Below are 13,755 nucleotides of genomic sequence, written 5' to 3'. Positions count from 1 at the left end.
TTCTCTCAACCAATCCTCAATGATGCCCCAGATGAGCTGCCAGATACGGTGGGTTAACAAATGACCACATTTAACTGCATTTAAGTGTGGTCTGCGCTAACAGTTTCAGCAGCACCACTAAAACCATTAGAGCATTCTGTGCACCCTAACACACTATTCTGCTAATTGTCCCTAGTGCCAGAGTTAGGTTTTGAGCATCAGCCCATAAATGTGTTTGGGGGAGGGGTTCGAGCAATGCACAGGCGGAGTTGGAAAGCAATGCAAATTTTTGCTGACTTGTGAGGCTGTTTATAAAGATATTTAGGCACCTATTCCATCTGTAAAATGCCCCCTAAAAGATGCCTACTTGAACTTCCTACCTAGGTAACCTATTCGGATTACATTGTAAGCTCCATGGAGCAGGGACCATCTTTTATCTCTGTCTGTACAGTGCTGCATATATTTTACAGCACTATGTTAATGATCAGTAGTAGCAGCTTTTGGTGAGGTTATGAAAGTGTCTGATATCTGTTTTCCTCACTTCTCTCCGCCCTGCCCTTTTCATTTCCATGTAAAGCAGGTACATTGTTTTCCAGCTGGCTCAACTTCCAGGAAATAAGCTGAGCCCTGCCTCCTAAGCAAATTTCTTGATACACTGAACCTGCAAGGTGTGAGACCTTTCTGGCCTTAATTGCTCACCTGTAGGATTTTATGCATTGCCTGGTGCCACATTCTTCCCATATCTGATCCATTCTCAGAACAGCTTTTGTGATACATGGAATGAGTATTGCTTTTCGGTAGAATGTTAAGTCAGTGTAGATTAGAAGAGTTTTTAAGGGCTATAAAAATAGGGTTGCAGTCCATGAACTCCTACTTTAGAGGTCACATCTGAGCAAGAGAAATGCTCATATCTTTCCTGCTGGATCTTTAAAACCTTTTACAACCTATTGGGACTTCATTTTTCTCCAGGACCAGCACAGCCACCAGAACTCTGCATTTGGAACACTTAATTGCCTCAGGTACAAAGCTAGATTGCGAACCCTCCAGGGACAGAAAAATACCTACTGTGCCTGAATGTATACCACTTCGATACCTTTTAGGTGGTATAAAAGAAATTCAAATTAAAAAAGAATAAAGGCCACAGCTCAGATGTGGGATATAAAGCTCCTTGATAAGATGGGGGAGGGGGGCAGGGTTTGGAATAGGGTTCAGCTGTGAGTTGCTTGTTACAAGAAGTGTATGTTGGCGGCGGCGGCGGCGGCGGCGGCGGCGGCGGGGGGGGGGGGGGGAGAGTGAGGGAAATGAGTGTGGTGCAGTGGTTAAAGCTACAGCCTCAGCACCCTGAGGTTGTGGGTTCAAACCCACGCTGCTCCTTGTGACCCTGGGCAAGTCACTTAATCCCCCCATTGCCCCAGGTACATGAGATAGAGACAGACAGGGAAAAATGCTCTCAAGTACCTGGATAAATTCATGTAAACTGTTCTGAGCTTCCGTGGGAGAACAGTATAGAGAACTGAATGAATGAATGAATAAATAAATAGGATGCTGTTGGTTTGTCTTACTAAAGAACTGAATCTAGCATTATTCCTGAGGGCAATCCTGGGGTGGGTCTGAGGGGATTGTGTGGATGGGGCTTCCTGCAACCAGGAAGTGACTTCAAAGGGAGAGCCAAGGCCAATGTGAGCAGCAGGTTGGAGCCTCTGCTCGTGCCAGTGAAATTAGAAGCATGGGAGGGGGGAGGCAAGGCTTGCACGCGGTGGGAAAGGGATGGTGAAGTACCAGGGGTGGAGAGAAGGAAAGGTACCGGCGTCCCCAACAAGATGGTGCCTGAGGTGGTCCACCCCCCCCCCTTACTTTGCCACTGGGCACACCTACCCTTTGGTGTACTAATTTTCTATAACGCCTTAGGTGCGCCAAAGAATTGGGGCTACATTTGCTCCTTTGCTGTGCCTAAAATGAGGCAGCACTTGCCACCTCGGTGATTGGTGCCACTGTCCAGAAAGGCAAAATGTGTGATACTTTCACCTGCCTTGTCTCTGATTGCAGACAGCTACCTGCACAGCGGTTCTGTGCCATTTCGGTGGGTTCCTCATTCCACCACTTCTGAAAAGAAAATACCTGCTCAGGCTGGATTGTCTTGCAAAGCACCTGCCTAAGAGCTAGCCTCTGATCCCTGACAGGTTCAGACTAGAAAGTGTGTGTGATATGTCCTTGAGTATCAGCCTAGGGACAAGGTCTATTTGTAGTGCACCCCCCCCCTCCAGCATGCACTAGAGCAGCCACTTTCTGTTTTCCTGTTCACCTTAGTAGCAAATTCGTAGGATATACAGGGATTTTGCTGTGCAGTAGCCAATTTCTAGTCTTCCTTGCTGGTTCCTCTCTAACATCTCAATGTGAAGTTGTAAAGGTCACCTCCTCTAATATTTGAAAAAGGAAAGGAAGCCTAGGAGGAGACATCCCCCCCCCACACCAATAAATAAAGGACACAGGACAGGCAAGTTCCATTTCAAAGAATCCAGGCTGGCTTGTATCACTGCTATTAAGCCAGTCCTGAGGAAGAAAAGACAAAGTGCCCTTCTATTTAGCTCCTGTGTAGGGTTACCATATGAGTCCAGAAAAAGGCAGATGGATTGAAACATCCGGGTTTTACTTCTGCTGAAAGCACTTGAAGTAAGAAGGACACATAGGCATCTGGGCTTTACTTCCATTGAAAGTAATGGAAGTTAAATCCGGATGTCTCAATCCGCCCTCCTTTTTCTGGAGCCATATGGTAACCCTACTCCTGGGTGTTCTGGTTCTTTTTTTTTTATACCATAAATGGGTGTTCTGCTACCAAAGGAGTCGACACAGAAAGCAACCGCGGGTTCAGCAGTGGGGTTCCTGCGAGTTAAACATGGGTTCTACGAGCCAAGCGATACACAGGGGAGTTGTGTTAGCTGATGCAGAAAAACACAATGTAGTCATGTATGCCAGTGGTTCCCAAACCTGTCCTGGGGGACCCCCAGCCAGTCAGGTTTTCAAGATATCCCTAATGAATATGCATGAGAGAGATTTGCATATAATGGAAGTGACAGGTATGCAAATCTCTCTCATGCATATTCATTAGGGATATCTTGAAAACCTGACTGGCTGAGGGTCCCCCAGGACAGGTTTGGGAACCACCGATGTATGCTAATTAGGCTATTCTGTGCAATACAGAGGAATATGCTGCCCACTTTTGATGCATACACAATGGGAGAAATTTTCCATGCGGGGAGGATTTCTTGTCAGTCTTTCACATTTAAGTGCTCGTTTTGTCTTGTTATGGAAGCCCATGCAAGTTTTAAAGGCAGATGGTTTTTGGGAAATGCAATATAAACTGTTGTTTCAAATATATGTATCGCCATATAGGGCGTTCTGTGCCAAATTCCGGCCCACAGCTTCGTGTGATAAATGTGGGCATCTGACCGCTACATTGTGCAAGCCTTTTGGCAAAGACTCTTCACTTATGTTGAGATCCTATGGACTGTGAATATTCGGCCCTCACCTCGTCTGCTCTTTGAACTGTCGCCTTCATATCATCTGAGGCTGGCGGGCTTGAGTGCCTTTCTTCGTTGGTCCATCTTGTGTGCTTTAAAATGTATTTTCCTTAAATGGCTGGACACTGAAGCTCCAAATCTCCCCATGTGGCGTTCTCAGATGATTCTCCTGTTGGCTTGGGAGCGTAGAGATGTGCCTGATCTTTCCACATTGAAGGGGGAGCATTTTACGGCTGTGTGGGAGCATTTTTGGAACACCATGACTCCAGTGGCTCGCAGTTGTACACTGAATTGTTGTTTGCACTTTTGCTTTACTTATTTGTGGTATAAAAATCCACCCATTTATGGTATAAAAAAAAAGAACCAGAACACCCAGGAGTAGGGTTACCATATGGCTCCAGAAAAAGGAGGGCGGATTGAGACATCCGGATTTAACTTCCATTACTTTCAATGGAACTAAAGCCCAGATGCCTATGTGTCCTTCTTTCTTCAAGTGCTTTCAGCAGAAGTAAAACCCGGATGTTTCAATCCATCTACCTTTTTCTGGACTCATATGGTAACCCTACACAGGAGCTAAATAGAAGGGCACTTTGTCTTTTCTTCCTCAGGACTGGCTTAATAGCAGTGATACAAGCCAGCCTGGATTCTTTGAAATGGAACTTGCCTGTCCTGTGTCCTTTATTTATTGGGGGGGGGGGATGTCTCCTCCTAGGCTTCCTTTCCTTTTTCAAATATTAGAGGAGGTGACCTTTACAACTTCACATTGAGATGTTAGAGAGGAACCAGCAAGGTGGTTATTTGTGTTGCTGTTTTATGTGTTTGCCGTTGGGACCTGGTCCTGTGGGGGTTGGGGGGGGAGGAATGTTTTATGTTTAACTGTTATTGGAGCACTGCTTGTTGGGGTTGAATCTTGGTACCTGTGTTTTACCTGCTCCGATACTAATAAAAATTATTTTGTCATAAAGGCAGATGGCAAGTAGCAAACAGCTCTCTGTGTGTCTGAACAAAATTGAAAGTGAAAGCGCACACCGGTGCCTGTTCTTTGGCGCCTAAATTTGAACCCTGCAAACAATTTAGGCAAGGTTCATGTCTAGACGCAGAAAAACAAGCACCAAAGTGTGCTGATTGCTGACAATTTTCGTTTTTGATTTGGACATGAGCACAAGAAGCTATGCTTGCCGCAAAACCTTGCGCACATGTGTCCAACATATTCCCCCTGTATTGGACGTAGGTTTTCCGCACATAAAATTTGCATGCAAATAACTTATTGCATACCAGGGTATTACCCCTGTGGTAGAAGTAAGGAGCTCAGACATCTGTGCATGACTCTACTATGAGCCTTTCTGCATTGGCCCCAAACATATTAGAGCAAACAAAGGAAAAAAGATCCTGAATAATTTAAAGCAAAATGGCTGCACCTCTCTCCTCCTCAGGGCAAGGACACGTTATTGACACAGCAGTGGGAGGGAGGGAGCCATTAGACTGCTTTCAGATCCTACCCTTTGCTGAGTTCAGTTACTGATAACTGGTCCATTCCTGTGCATTCTGCTCTTTCCTGTTCAGGTTAGATGGATGATATGCAGCAGGTAGAAGGAAATAATTAATTGAGGATTTCTGCGCCTTCAGTGTATTTATTTGATCATATAAATAACTGTGTGGTTATCCCAAAGAAAAGAGATTCCTCCAAAAACAAAACAAAAATACAGAGCAAGAAAAATATAGTGTAAATGAAACCCATGAGGAACATAAGATTAGACTTACTAGGTCAGACCAATGGTCCATCTCTAGCCAATCCAGGTCACTAGTACCTGGCCAAAATCCAAGGAGTAGCAACATTCCATGCTACCGATCCAGATCAAGCAGTGGCTTCCCCCATGTCTTTCTCGATAACAGACTATGGACTTTTCCTCCAGGAAATTGTCCAAACCTTTCTTAAAACCAGCTACGCTATCTGCTCTTACCACAACCTCTGGCAATGCGTTCCAGAGCTTAACTATTCTCTGAGTGAAAAAAATATTTCCTATTGGTTTTAAAAGTATTTCCCTGTAACTTCATTGTTAAAATGTAAACCACTTTGATCTGCGAGTTAGCAAACAGCAGTTTATCAAGTTTGAATAAACCATGACTCAGTTACCATCCGTTTCCTCTAACTCAACATGGAAATAATTTTCTACAACCCAATCTGAAGAGTCTCTCTCTCTCTCTCATATCTGGAAATTGAGCAGTATATATTGATTCTCTTTCTGTCATAAAAGATATGAAAGGATTTGCTAGCTTGCAGAAAACCTGCCACTTGGAAGCCTGATCTTTTTAAAGTGGATCCGATTCTCATGCTGTTTCACAAGGTTTGCCCTATCTCTTTTAATTATCAGACTCGGGCCTCAAGATTGTGTCAGTACATATTTGCTTGCCAGCTATTTCCACCTACCATCACCACATTGAAGGGGAAGTCTTGCTCCACTCACCCCGATATCACGATTCATGAGAGGTTTTGTGAGTATGAAGTCAACTCTGAAAACTCCTACTCTTATCTGGGACCTCAACATCATACTTGTTAGGCTTATGGGAGGTCACCACCAGTGGTGGTTTCAAGGAAGACCATCTTTCTAGTATCTATCACTATTACAAAAGGAATTGGTAAACTCTAACACTTACCCCTCCCCACCCTTTTACAAAACTGTAGTGAGGTTTTTAGCGCCAGCTGCGGTAGTAACAGCTCTGACACTCATAGAATTCCTATGAGTGTTGGAGCTGTTAGCACCATGGCCAACGCTAAAAACTGTGCTACGGTTTTGTAAAACACAATTCCTCCACAGAGTTATTCTCCAAACTCATCCAAAACCTTTACCAAAAGTCATTGCCGAGGTTCACTGAAATTAAACTATTGTGCTACAAGTGTTACATAGTAACATAGTAGATGACGGCAGATAAGACCCGAATGGTCCATCCAGTCTGCCCAACCTGATTCAATAAAAAAATTTTTTTTTTTTTTTTTTTTAATTTTTTCTTCTTAGCTATTTCTGGGCAAGAATCCAAAGCTTTACCCGGTACTGTGCTTGGGTTCCAACTGCCGAAATCTCTGTTAAGACTTACTCCAGCCCATCTACACCCTCCCAGCCATTCAAGCCCTCCCCTGCCCATCCTCCACCAAACGGCCATACACTATTAGTGTTCTTCCCAGACCCTCCCTCTCCTTGGTCAGAAATTTCCCTGCATTCACTAGGCTGCAGAACAGCACTATTAGATTACTTACAGGGTGTCTAACTGCATTGAATTTTGGTTTATACGTAGGACCCCACCTGCTTCGAGCTAAAACTTCTTCCATTAGCTTCCTTTGCAGACTTACGGAAAACACCCTCATGGCCCTCGATTCACACGTTCAAGATGCAGCCTTCAGACAGGTGATTTTACATAATCTCTTTGCTCATTCATCAAGAGTAGGTGACCACCACCCTTGCAACCCTTGGGCCATCAGAAAATGTACCAGAATATTTATTTGGGTGCCCCTCAGCTCTGCAGTCACCAAGGAGTGTGCCTGCATCCCCCTACTTGTCTCTGAGGAAGCCGGGTTGCTTACCTGCAATGGAGTTCTTTACAGACAGAAGAGGAATACAGAACCATACTCACCCTGCTTCCTAACCTTCAAAAAATTAAAAACAAAATGGAAGTAAGAGAAAACCAAGGAAAAATGCAACTATTTAATGAACTTTGATGTCTTGATGTTAAAGACTTGCTATAATATAGAAGAAAAAGAAGGAACAGAAACCCCACGTAAAACTGAACAATATAGGGATAGACCACATCAACCTTGGGACAAACAATCTTTATTCCAATTTGCACAGAATTAGTACATATAAAACCATCCATAATAAATAGTACATATAAAACCATCCATAATAATAAGCAGATTTCTCTGGACATGTCCTTATTTATTGTAAACCGCTTAGATTTTAATAATTTTGTTTTATATTTGAACTTGATTGAACTCCTTTTCGAGGACATGGTCGGGGGTCCGGACAGCTTTTCAAAACCTGGCTCTTTGTCCGGGTTTTGAAAAGCCTCCCCTAAATCTTGTCGGGCAGGAGGAAAACCCCACATGCACAGATTTCCTCCTGCCCGATGAGAGCTGGCGGTGGGGGGGGGGCTGGGATGGGATTTGGGGTGTAAAAGGGCAGGCCTGGGGGTGGGGTTAGGGGGGGGGTGTCCAGATTTTACTAGAGTAAAATCTGTCAAGCCTAAGTCCAAAGGCTTTTTTTTTCTGAAAGTTTTCTATTTAGAAATTGTTGAACACAAAACCAAACCACAGCATTCAGAAACATAGGCCAAGTAGAAAACAAGTGATACGAAAGTCTATCGCGTCCAAAGGCTTTTTATGCCTTGCAGTTTTGTGCTTTATTTACAAGGGACACTTACCCCAGCCTTCATATAAAATCCTTCTCTATGAAACCCTCCAGGTATTTGTGCTGTCTTCATATTTTCTAAGTATCCATGAGATGACTTTGCAGGCTGCAGTAGTCCTCAGTTTCCTACCGAGCATATATTAAGGGCTCCTTTTACAAAGGTGCGCTAGTATTTTTAGTGCACGCACAGGATTAGCGCGCGCTAGCTGAAAAATTACCGCCTGCTGAAAAGGAGGCGGTAGCGGCTAGCGTGTGCAGCATTTAAGCGCACGCTAAGCACGCACTAAGACTTTGTAAAAGGAGCCCTAAATATTGATTTCTGCTCTGAAATTATAGAATAATCTGAATTAAAAATACAAATCTTTTTTTTTGTCTCAATAAATTTTTATGCACATCCATCACACATTACCATACAGAACCAAATCACAGAACCCTATAACCATGAAAGATCCTTTCTAAACAGCTTAAAATGCAAGGACTGCAAATTCCCACTACACGAAAATCACAACAATACAGAATTATCGTGGTAATACTAGTCCCCCACCACCATAAACCCCCTCAAAGTGGGCACCCAGTGTATCCTTCAGAGAGTAAAAATACAAATCTTAATGATCTTGTGCTATTACTAACATTTGAAATGCTTCTGTAGGAAAAAAAAAAACACAACAGAACACCAGGACAGATTCACCTTCAACTGTTTGAAATAATTTCAGGCTAAATTTAGCTCACTAAGATCAGGACTAGGCTTGTGTGTAATGAATCCCAGCCAGTCATAAAGGTGGATAGTTAAACAGAGACTGGCGATTTAGAAAAATGTTTGGTGGTGTCAGGCTGGGCCTTGGTTTCCATCACACAAAAGCCCGCATACGTTTGTGTGTGAGTGTGTGTTGTTTCAATCTGATCTCACTCAGACCTGAGTTTGCTGCAGGGCCCTTGAGCTGGATCTCTTCCTGGAACCCAAGACAGTACATTTGTAAACGGAGAACAAAACGAGTGGCCTAAGTCTGTAGTGCAGCCTAAGTACTGTCTCTTTAAAACGGAAAACCTTTCTTTCAGATTAAGAGTCACTGCGTGCCAATGACCTTCAGCCGCAGTCTCAAGGCTGCCCAAGTCACCTGCTGAAGGTGATTCCAGGGAACAATCCGGCTCTGCTTTTCCTTATATGGGCAGATCTCGCACTCTGGCTCCGCCTTTAACCTTGCTGCTTTCAGTGTTGAGTTCTGTGGCCTGGTAAGGTTTGCTTTGCTGACCTCATGTGGCCGTTCGAAGAAAGACACTGAGGCTGGTTTTCAGTGATTTTAGTATCCCTATTGCATGTTATAATGTAACTATGTAGAAAGAAAGGTTCTGATGTACAGGATAACTACATTGTAATAATATCTATATGGTTTAACTAAATATCCATGTTATTTATTTATTTTATACCGTTCTCCCAGGGGAGCTCAGAATGGTTTACATGAATTTATTCAGGTACTCAAGCATTTTTCCCTATCTGTCCTGGCAGGCTCACAATCTATCTAATGTACCTGAGGCAATGGGGGGATTAAGTGACTTGCCCAGAGTCACAAGGAGCAGTGTGGGTTTGAACCCACAACCTCAGGGTGCTGAGGCTGTAGCTTTAACCACTGCGCCACAGTGGGTACTTATTAGGTAGGACCCCCCTAGACCCACCCCCAGGCCTGCCCAGTTCCGCCCATCCCCGCTGCCCGTTCGTTGGGCAGGAAGGCATCTGCGCATGCACGGACGCAATGACATCACACACTTGCACACTTGCGTGTGACATCACCGCATTGCATCCGCGCATGCACGGATGCCATCTCATGACGCAATTTCTTTACAAAACCCGGACAAAAGTGTTTCAAAAGTATTATGCTGACACTGTATTATATCTCTCTTCCTTGAATTTTAATGCTGTTAATAAGTATTTGTTTGAAATTGTTTCATGGTAGTCTTAAGTTTCAATTAGCTGATTTTGAGTTTACCTCATTCACTGTTCTTATGTTTACATTTAGTCTTTTCACTACTGTTATGCTGTAAACAAAATTCTAAGCTATATGTTGAATTGTACATCGCCTTGGGTGAATCTCTTTCAAATTTTATTAAAATTTGTTTAAATGTCTATCAGAAATTCTAAGCGTTTTGCAGTATTAAAAAAAATGGGGGGACGTCCAAGGTCATATAGACAGGACATAATATTTATTTAAAGCATTTATAATCCACTTTGTACCAAAGCAACTCACAATTCAACATACATAATTCTAGACTCATACAATTTACAACAACACATATATTGCAGAGGACAAAGGTAGAGGCCACAATCAACGGTACCGCACTACAATCCAATCCAGTCCAATCCTTGGTCTTGCATACAGAGGGGCTCGATTCGGTTTACAAAAGAATTACTAATGGAACAAGGAAGATGAATTATTAGAGCAGAGGCATCATCAATTGTGATCCTTATTTCTGAAATAGATAAGCTTTTAGGGTTTTCCGAAAAGTTGTCAGAGAGGGAAGGAGTCTAACTTCTATAGGAAAATCATTCCAAATTTTTACAAAGGAAAAAGCAAAAGATTGACAAATCTTACCTAAAGCTTTAATTCCCCTAATGGAAGGGAAGATTAATTTAAATGTATGAATTCCCCTGGAGGAAAAAGGCTGTTGAGAATTGAATGAGAGAGTAATCAATGGGGGGGAAAATTCCTATATAGAATTTTAAATGTCATACTGGCACATTTGAATTGAATTCTCCAATAATCTGGAAGCTAGTGCAAAGCTTTCAACAGAGGAGTAACATGCTCATATTTACTCTTACCAAATATCAATTTGGCTGCCGTGTTTTGAATAACTTGCAGCCTTTTCATGTTACATTTGCTTAAACTGGTATAAAGAGAGTTTACATAATCCAGATGAGTCAGTATAATTGCCTGAACCAAGACTGTAAAATGTTGCTGATGAAAAAAATGGCGAACCCTTCTGAACATTTGAAGACTGAAAAAACATGTTTTCATTATACTATTAATTTGATTTGACAAAGAAAGAGTAGAATCCAGAATAAACCCCAGAATTTTTGACGAGAACTCAATCTTCAAAGTATCGCCAGAATTTAACCGCAGTAAAGATGGTAATCGGTGTAATTTGGGGCCAAACCATAAAAGTTTTGTCTTAATGGTATTTAATTTCATACATACCGAGAAAGCCCAATCTATATAGAAATTACATAGAGTTAGATGGTATACGCTTGTGCAAAGAGATAAGTTTTGAGCAGTTTTAGAAATCCTAATAAATAAATAAAAATTTACTTAAATGGATAAGAGCTCTTATTCAGCCATTAACCAGATAAGTTAAATCGGACAAAGACAGGACTGCTAAATAAGAACATAAGAATAGTCATACTGGGTCAGAACAATGGTCCAGCTAGCCCAGTGTCCTATTTTCACAGTGGCTAATCTAGGTCACAGAAACCAAAGGTGGCAACATTCCATGACAGTATATGGAATATGTGCTATGATGTCCTTATAAACAGGGGAAAACTTTTTTTTTCTTTCTTTTATTTTCATCACTTTGGGAGACATTGAACAAAAAGACAAATGTATCCTGAGCTTGAGGTTACATGTGACTTAATCCTGGAAGGTGTGGTCACTGATAAAGCTGCTGCCTCTGCACCCAGAGGCTGTGAGATCAAATCCCAGTGCTGCTTCTTGTGACCCTGGGCAAGTCCTTCAGTGCCCACTGCTTTGAATGTCAGCTTTGAAATGCCAAAGCCACAAAAAGGTGGTGTACAAGTCCCCTTTCTCTTCTCCTCCCTGTCTGTTTCTGCATACAATTCAAACTCCTCTTACTGACCTACAAGTGTATCCACTCTGCAGCTCCTCAGTAAATCTCCCTATACCCCACCCTGGGAACTCTGATCGTCTCTCTTGACTGTTCCCATCTCCTCTGTTGCTAACTCCGTCCCTTCTGCCTTGCTGCATTGCATTGCTGGAAAAACTTGCCTGACTTGGTACATCACGCTGTAGGCAAAATTTATTGTGACAACCAAAGTATATTTAAAAACCTTTTTACCAAACAAGGGACCCAGCACGGTCCGTGTTTCGGACAACCTTCATCAGGGGTCCTATTGGGTACAAATATAACATAAAATACAATATTAAAAACATATGAAACAATATAGTAATAAAAGGTAAAAAGATAAGAAATAATAAGAGTAAAATGACAAGATGATCTTATTTGACCATAAACGCAAATATTATATTCTAATGACATAAGGACATGTGTGTATGTTTTAAAAGGTGACAAGTACGCATGCAATATCAATAGACTGCATGCAAAAGAAATAGCAACAAGTCGGATTTTGATAGTAAACGACTACTAGTGTTAAGTTTGAATGGCCTGTGAAGAAACATAAGCCACTATGATAGTGCAAAAAAAGGAGAAGAAGAAATAAAAGAATCCAGTGAAATAATAATAAATGGATGATAGCATCAGACTTAAATAATGAAAGAAAATATTAAGAGAAGAGAGAAAAAACAAAAAGGAAAAATTAATTAATTTTGGGATACATACCATGGTAGAAAAGGGAAAAAACATATGTCACAAAAAATTATGTTGAAAAATACAGTAAAAACAAACTATACCTAATAGGACCCCTGATGAAGGTTGTCCGAAACACGGACCGTGTTGGGTCCCTTGTTTGGTAAAAAGGTTTTTAAATATACTTTGGTTGTCACAATAAATTTTGCCTACATCGTTGTACATATCTGCAGTTTTGGTTTGTTTGTTCCTGGTTGGTTTTTTCACTGCAGACAAGGTTGGACCCCCTTTTTCCTCTTGGTTCTGTTGCTTGGTACATCATGCTCCATCTCTGGCAGTATTCAAATCCAGGCTTAAAGCCTACTTCTTCAAAGCTGCATTTAAGTCCTATCCTTACCAGCTTGCAAAGCACAAAAATCTGTTTGCCATTTCCTCTGTAGTCCCTTACCCTCTCTACCTCACCATTCCCTCTGTAATTCCATAGCTAAACATACATAGATTCACCATTTGTCCTGTATGTCTGTCATAATTAGATTCTAAGCTCTCTCAGGGACTGTCTCTTGCATGTTTAATATACAGTGCTTTGTGTATCTGGTAGGGTTATAGAAATAATAAATAGTAGTTGTAGTACTTGGTTGTCTGTGAGAACAAGAACCATCTGATTGAGGAGACAGTTCTGGAATGTTAGGGCATTCTAGAACACTCACAGTTCCAGGAGATTGTTTTGATGTGTTGTTTCCTGTTGGGACCAGAAAATGCCATTGAAATGAAGAGAGAGTCCACCGAGGTACTTCAAAATGGAATTGAGCTAGTGGCGTGTCATAGATAGATAGGAGACACAGTAGTTGATGAGCAGAAACTTGTGTAGCACTGGAAATCTGTATGGACAGATTATATTATGTCCATGCCTTGTTGAGAAGTGCTCATATTAAAAAGGCCTCCTATGAATTCTAAATTTTTGTACCAGTTGAAGATGTGATTTGACTACAAATCCCAGAAGTTCTAGGAGACAGATGGCTGACAGAATGGAAGTCAGTGCTAACTGATGGGTAGCTGCTTGATCAACCAGTTATTGAGGTAGGTAAAGACATGTTCACTCCACCTGCACAGAGCTTCTAACACTGCTATGAGACACTTCCTGAAAACACAAGAAGCTGAGGTCAAGATGGATGGTAAGGCTCTTTTTGGTAATGTGGAATTCCAAAGCGGAAATGTAGGAACTTCCTGTGGACTGGAAAAAATGGAGATATGAGTGTAGGCCTCCTGGAGATCTAGAGAGCAAAACCAGTCATTGAGTTGAATTATGGAAACAATGGATCTTAGAGAAA

At 41.9% G+C, this 13,755-nt stretch overlaps 1 protein-coding gene across 7 annotated transcripts in view; it reads left to right on the top strand.

Moving 5' to 3' along the window:
- The first annotated feature begins 716 nt into the window (after positions 1–716).
- The window catches only part of LOC117361316, a 192,098-nt gene continuing 179,059 nt past the window's right edge, over positions 717–13,755 (top strand). For 5 of the 7 annotated variants that reach the window (XR_004539627.1, XR_004539626.1, XR_004539628.1 and 2 more), the window contains exon 1: positions 717–998. The gene's annotated coding sequence lies outside the window, so the exon portion shown is untranslated. Of the gene's footprint in view, positions 999–5,869; positions 5,991–13,394; positions 13,505–13,755 lie in introns of all 7 variants that reach the window. The other 2 variants (XR_004539625.1, XR_004539624.1) reach the window with 2 other exon arrangements.

Source organism: Geotrypetes seraphini, chromosome 5, assembly GCF_902459505.1.
Source record: "Geotrypetes seraphini chromosome 5, aGeoSer1.1, whole genome shotgun sequence".
Taxonomy (NCBI): Eukaryota; Metazoa; Chordata; class Amphibia; order Gymnophiona; family Dermophiidae; genus Geotrypetes; species Geotrypetes seraphini.
Note: the sequence above shows the minus strand (reverse complement) of the source record. Positions and strands in the feature narration are given on the sequence as shown.